This window comes from Arachis duranensis, chromosome 1, assembly GCF_000817695.3.
Source record: "Arachis duranensis cultivar V14167 chromosome 1, aradu.V14167.gnm2.J7QH, whole genome shotgun sequence".
Classification (NCBI taxonomy): domain Eukaryota; kingdom Viridiplantae; phylum Streptophyta; class Magnoliopsida; order Fabales; family Fabaceae; genus Arachis; species Arachis duranensis.
In genome coordinates, this window is record NC_029772.3 from 46,922,786 (window position 1) to 46,929,253 (window position 6,468).

Sequence of the window (6,468 nt, forward strand, 5' to 3'; positions counted from 1 at the left end):
TATATGCAAAAATCATATAATTTGATGGATAGTCATTACAAGGAGTTGAGAGAATATTAATATTTGTATGCTTAGCCTCTTGGTAATATTTAATATGTTATCATTTTTAATTATTATAAATGAGAAAAAAATATTGTAATATTTTAGAATATGCATCAAATATGCTTCAAGAATATTCTAAAAAATTTCAATTCAAAAGAAAAAAATTTTAAAATAATAATTTACTGATACGGTACTTTAAAAAAAAATACTGAGTTGTGGTTCAAATGATAGGTTAAATTACTCCTTTCTTAAAATTTAGAATTCAAATCATGCAATAAAAAAGAATATTATTATATATCAAGAGAGACAATCAATTTCTCCAATTAAATTAGTCAAACTCCTATTAATAAAAACTAAAACCTAAATTATTTATTATGATTTGATTATCTTGTACTTATTTCAATTTATAAATATATCTTTTAATTTTTTATTTCTATATTTGTGTCATATTTTAACTTTTGGATAGATTAAACTTCATTTAATAGAAAAAATTAAGAGAAACCAAAAAGTTGACACATAAACCCTATAAAAATGTTTTACAGTTTGTTAACAAGTACTAATAAAAAATACAATATTCGATTATCAAAAATCTTAATGAGTAAAAATAGGAATATTAATCTAAAGATTTTTTTATAAACAAAAAATCTTTTTTTTGTATTGTATTTTTCTATTAAATCTGGAGATATTTCTTAAATCTGTAATATCATACAAATATCAATCATAAAAGTGAATAAAAATATTAAAAAAGAAAAAGAATATTACAAAGAGGTTATTAAAATTAAAATTTAAAATTAAGATTAAATCTGAAATAGTACGTAGAGGAAATTAACAAGAGAAAAAAAAATGAGTGAGAAGAGAAGGATGGAGAAATACCAAATGTAATGGTGCATGAAAAGATAGGATAGGCCAATAAAAATAGAAAAGAAAATGAGTGAAGAACAACAAAGATGAAAATAATTAGCAAAATAGAAGAAAAAAAAAGAGAATAAGAAAAGAAAGAGAATGAACAAATAATAGAAAGAGAAAGTGAGGGCTATTGCTGCCTTTATTTAAAGGCTGATGTGGCAGCAATGGCAGTTTGAAATTTTTTTTTTTAGAGAGAGAAAGATGATTTTATTGTCTTTAATAAAATAAATATTTTTATGGTAATTATAAAACTTTAGATAAATATTGTTAAAAATAAGATTATATATTTTTATATTATTATAATACTTTTAATATATTTTTAATGTATATTTTATATTTTAATACATATTTTATATAAATAGTTAATTTAATAGCTATTTTTTATATAAACGTAATATGAATAAAAATCATGTAATTTGATGGATAGTTATTATAATGTGTTCGTTGAAAGAATGTTAATAATTGTATACTTAGCGTCTTAATAATATTTGGTATGTTCTTTTGGACTATCCATGGACACTCTTTATTATTTAATATAATTTTTAATTATTATGAATGAGAAAAAATTATTGTAAACATTTTAAAATATGCATCAAATATGCTTTAAAAATATTCTAAGAAAATTAAATTCGAAAAAAAAAAGTTTTAAAAAATTTACTAATATACTATGTAAAAAAACTCCATACTGACTTGTTGGGCAAATGATTGATAAAATTACTCCTTTTTTTAAAATTTTGAATTTAAATCATGCAAAAAAAAAAATTATTATATATAAAGTGAGATAGTGAGATATAACTCAAATGGTATAGTCTTCTCATATTCATTTTGTAACACTCTACCACAGAGAGCTTTACACCTAAGATATAAAACTGAAGTGGCGAGGCGTTACGACCTCTAAAAGTAAAAATATATTTATACAATATAACAAGGATATTTTTATGTAGGAGTCTTTTGAAGAAAAATTTAAAACAAAATGTTAAATGGGAAAAAAACGCAGCACTCACGTAAACATTAACGTCACGAAATAAGGTACGAGTATACTAAGCATGGATATCTACAAAAGAGTTCCAAGATACAGGTAACAAAGTTTCGGACTTGGCTCGCGAATGTAAAATCGGCCAGAGCATATATATACATATATACAAAAATGAATCCAAAATGCCCAACATACAATTTATATAACCTGTTTCTCCAGATCGACCTCTAAGAGGGATAAAACATAATATACAAATATAGTGGAGATATAAGAGTATCTATATATACAACATAAACTAAAATAAAGTCACAAAACTAACATTGTAAGCCATAAATAGGGTGAAGTATCTAAGATTTCTTGGTTCTATCTCAATTTCTAACTAAACCCCTAAACTCATCACCTTTTCTCCAATCCTCCGAAACACAAATGCACAGACAAACAAAGCATACAAAGAAAACACAAGTAGTTTACAGTTACAGCAAACAGAAAATATAGCAGTTAAGCATGAATATCAATTACGCAAACCCAAGAATGCAAAACCAAACAAGTCACTCAAATGCATATGATGCATGCCTTCCCTATTGACCGTGAGCTCACGTGTTGATTACTTTGCCAGAACCCAACACACCCGATAGCTAACCCGGATATCGTCTTCTCGAAAACTGGTGGGCGGTACACCACCTCGAACCCCACCTAGTGGGCAGTACACCACCATGAACCCCACCATTGTGAGCAGTACACCATCACGAAACTCGCATGATCTTCAATTGAAAAACAACACACACACGTGGGTGGTAAACCACCACAAACCCCACATAATATTCTCTTTGAAAACATATGGGCGGTACACAACCACGAACCCTACATAACATTCTCTTTTAAAAATATGTGAGCGGTTGGTGCAGAATTTATAACCACAGACTAACCGACAAGTGCACCGGATCGTACCAAGTAATACCTCAGGTGAGTGAGGGTCGATCCCACGAGGATTGATGGATCAAGCAACAATGGTTGGTTAAACCACTTAGTTAGGCAAGCAGAAAAGAGCATTAAACAATAATTAAGAATTTCAGAATGCAAGCAGTAAAGAAGCTGTGAAATGTATATGGAGAAATAGTTAAGGTTTCAGAGATATCTATTTTCTGGATTGATTTTTCTTATTAATTTATTTTAATCATGTAAGATTTAATTCATGGCAAACTATATGTGACTAGACCCTAATTCCTTAGACCTTTCTAGTCTCCTCTAAAATTCATTAACTGCCAATTCCTTGGTCAATTAATTCCAATTAGAAGCTGCATGATCAAATTCCAGTTTGTATGTCACAAAAATTCTAATTACCCAAAAATTCTAATTACCCAAAAATAAGGGGATTATATGTCACGTATCCTGTTAAATCCAAATAATTAAAATTTAGGAGAAATTATTTTCAAGCTGTTGTCCAAGTAAAGAACTTTTCCAAGTTATACAAGAACACAATTAGAACATGGGTCATACTTCCGTTCCACACAAATTCATAAAATAAAGAGCGAAAACAATTATTGAATTATAAACCAAAACATGAATTAAAAGACAAAAAAAATTGAATCAATCCATACAAATAGACAGAGCTCCTAACCTTAATAATGGAGGTTTAGTCGCTCATGGTTCAGAGAAGAAAATAAGGATTCAGGTAAACTGTGGAATCCGAATTTAAATTGGTATAGAATTCCCTAATGGAATCCCCCGGAATCCCCTAAAGAAGAAAAGTTTCTCCTTTTTATAACTAATCCTAATTAATTTAAAATCTAATATCTAAAATTAAGATAATATCTTTTCCTCTTTTCAAATTCAAATTTGAATCAGAATCAATTAAATAATTCACGCCTTGTAATGTGGAGACCACTTGGCTTCACTGGATCCGCGCCTAACTTGGCAGAGAGCTGCGCCTTACTTGAGTGCCAAATTGGGGCCCAGAAATCGCCTCCTGCGTTTTCTGTATTTTCTGCACGTGGCGCATGTCACACGTACGCATCAGTCACGCATATGCGTCGATGGTCTATTCTGCGTGTCACACATACGCGTCAGGTACGCGTACGCGTCGCTGTGCAACTTCGCTTTTCACGCGTACGCATCAGCCACGCGCACACGCTGCCATGGAAAGCTCCAAATCAAGCGCACGTGTCAAGTACGCGCACGCGTCACTCCTCGCTGTCATCTCTTTTAATTCTTGTGCTGCAGAAACTCCAATAAATCCAGCTGAATGCTACCTAAAATAAATAGAATTGCACAAGACTCAAAGTAGCATCCATAGTGGCTAAAAGACAATTAATTCTTGATTAAATTTAGCAATTTAAATGTAAATTCACTAGGAAAAGATGAGAAGATGCTCATGCATCACAACACCAACTTGAATTGTTGCTTGTCCTCAAGCAACCAAACTAATATAGGCTAAGGATGTAAATTTGCATGAGAATGAGAGTTTGATTAAGCAAAAGTCTATTCTTAAAATGTGGTTTATTCATTGTAATATTGAACAGTTTTGGCATCTCACTCTTCTTTGAATCAGAGGAATATCAGTGTCATTCGGAATTAGAATCTGGATCATGTCATGAATTCTCTGATCTTTATACTCCAGTTTAATCCTTGAACACAGCATGATTTCCTTTAATTTATTTTTCTTTGGTGCTTTGCACCTTGAGCCTAGCCGTGACTTTAAATGTTTTGTCTCAAGGGTTACTTGACACAGAAACACCACAAGCACTTAACTGGGGAACTTCCTTTAAGTTCTGATTTTCCTTTTAGTTACTCCCAGATAGTGGTGCTCAAAGCCTTTGGCATACTCTGCTAAACGCACTTGGTCTCGACTCTAAGTGTTCTATCTCAAGGATTACTTGACACAATCACACCACAAGCATATGACTAGGGAAACAACTCTTTGAGCTTTTAATCATGTCTGACCTCCCTAGTCATTGATGCTCAGAGCCTTAGACCTTGCCTTTATTATTATATATATATTTTTTCTTTTGCTGTTTCTTTTACTTCAAGGATTAAACTTTTGGTTATTTCAAAGAATTCATAATAACTTTCTAGATTCCTGTTCCTTGTACATCAACATCCTTTAATTTAAATTCAACTATGCACTGTTCATATCATGAATTCAAAATCACAATTAATACCATCACATTTAAGTAAATAAGACTACTTTTAAATATAACTCAACCACCTCAGTTATGCTGGTGGTCATCTCATTCCTTCATGAAGCACATTCATCTCCCTTTGGTGCTAAACAGAAAAGCCATAAGCGAAGCGTCAACACCAAACTTAAAGGTTTGCTTGTCCTCAAGCAAAGAAGAACTGCAAACAGAGAGAGACATAAAAGCAATTAATATGATGAAAGAAGAAGAAAAAGATAAAAGAACAAGAGAGAATTAGAATTTAGGAGGTAGATGATTTGAAATCAGGCGCTAAGGTGGTTCAATTGGGCATCGCATGCGACGCGTACGCATGAGGCACGCGTATGCGTGGATCGCACGAACTTCAAGTGACGCGTACGAGTCAGGGACGCGTACGCGTGGAAGGCTAGGATGGGAAAACAACGCAAACGCGCCAGGGACGCGTCCGCGTGGTGGGGCTTGTGCGCTGGTGGACGAAATTGTGATCACTTGTTATGTATTTATAAAAGATGTATACTCTGAGGGCATTGTTTATTGTCTTCACAATCTCGTTCAACTAACCAGCAAGTGTACTGGGTCGTCCAAGTAATAAACCTTACGTGAGTAAGGGTCGAATCCACAGAGATTGTTGGTATGAAGCAAGCTATGGTCACCTTGCATATCTCAGTCAGGCAGATTAAACATGATACTTGATTAGATTCAAAATAAATAAAAAGGAATAATAAAAGGGATAGAACACTTATGCAGATTCATTGGTAGGAACTTCAGATAAGCGGATGGAGATGCTGTAGAGCCCAAGGACGCCTGCTCTCCTACTGCTTCTACTCAATCCTTCTTACTCCTTTCCATGGCAAGCTTTGTATAGGGGTTCACCATCAACTGTGGCTACTTTCATTCCTCACGGGGAAATAACCTGTGCGGCTGTCACTCGCACAGCTAACCAGTCTGGAGGCATCACCCATGGCTGATGGCTACATCCCATCCTCGCAGTGAAAACTATGCAACGCACTCTGTCACAGTACGGCTAATCACCGGTTGGTTCCCGCTCCTACTGGAATAGAATCCCTCTTTTGCGTCTGTCACCAACGCCCAGCAGGTTAAAGTTTGAAGCACGTCACGGTCATTCATAATCGGAATCCTACTCGGAACACCACAGACAAGGTTGGACTTCCCGGACTCCCAGGATCCTACTCGGAACACCACAGACAAGGTTGGACTTCCCGGACTCCCAGGATCCTACTCGGAACACCACAGACAAGGTTGGACTTTCCGGATCCAGATGAATGCCGCCAACTATCTAACTTATACCACGAAGATTCTGTTGGGGAATCTAAGAGATACACATTCAAGCTCTGTTGCATGTAGAACAGAAGTGGTTGTCAATCACGC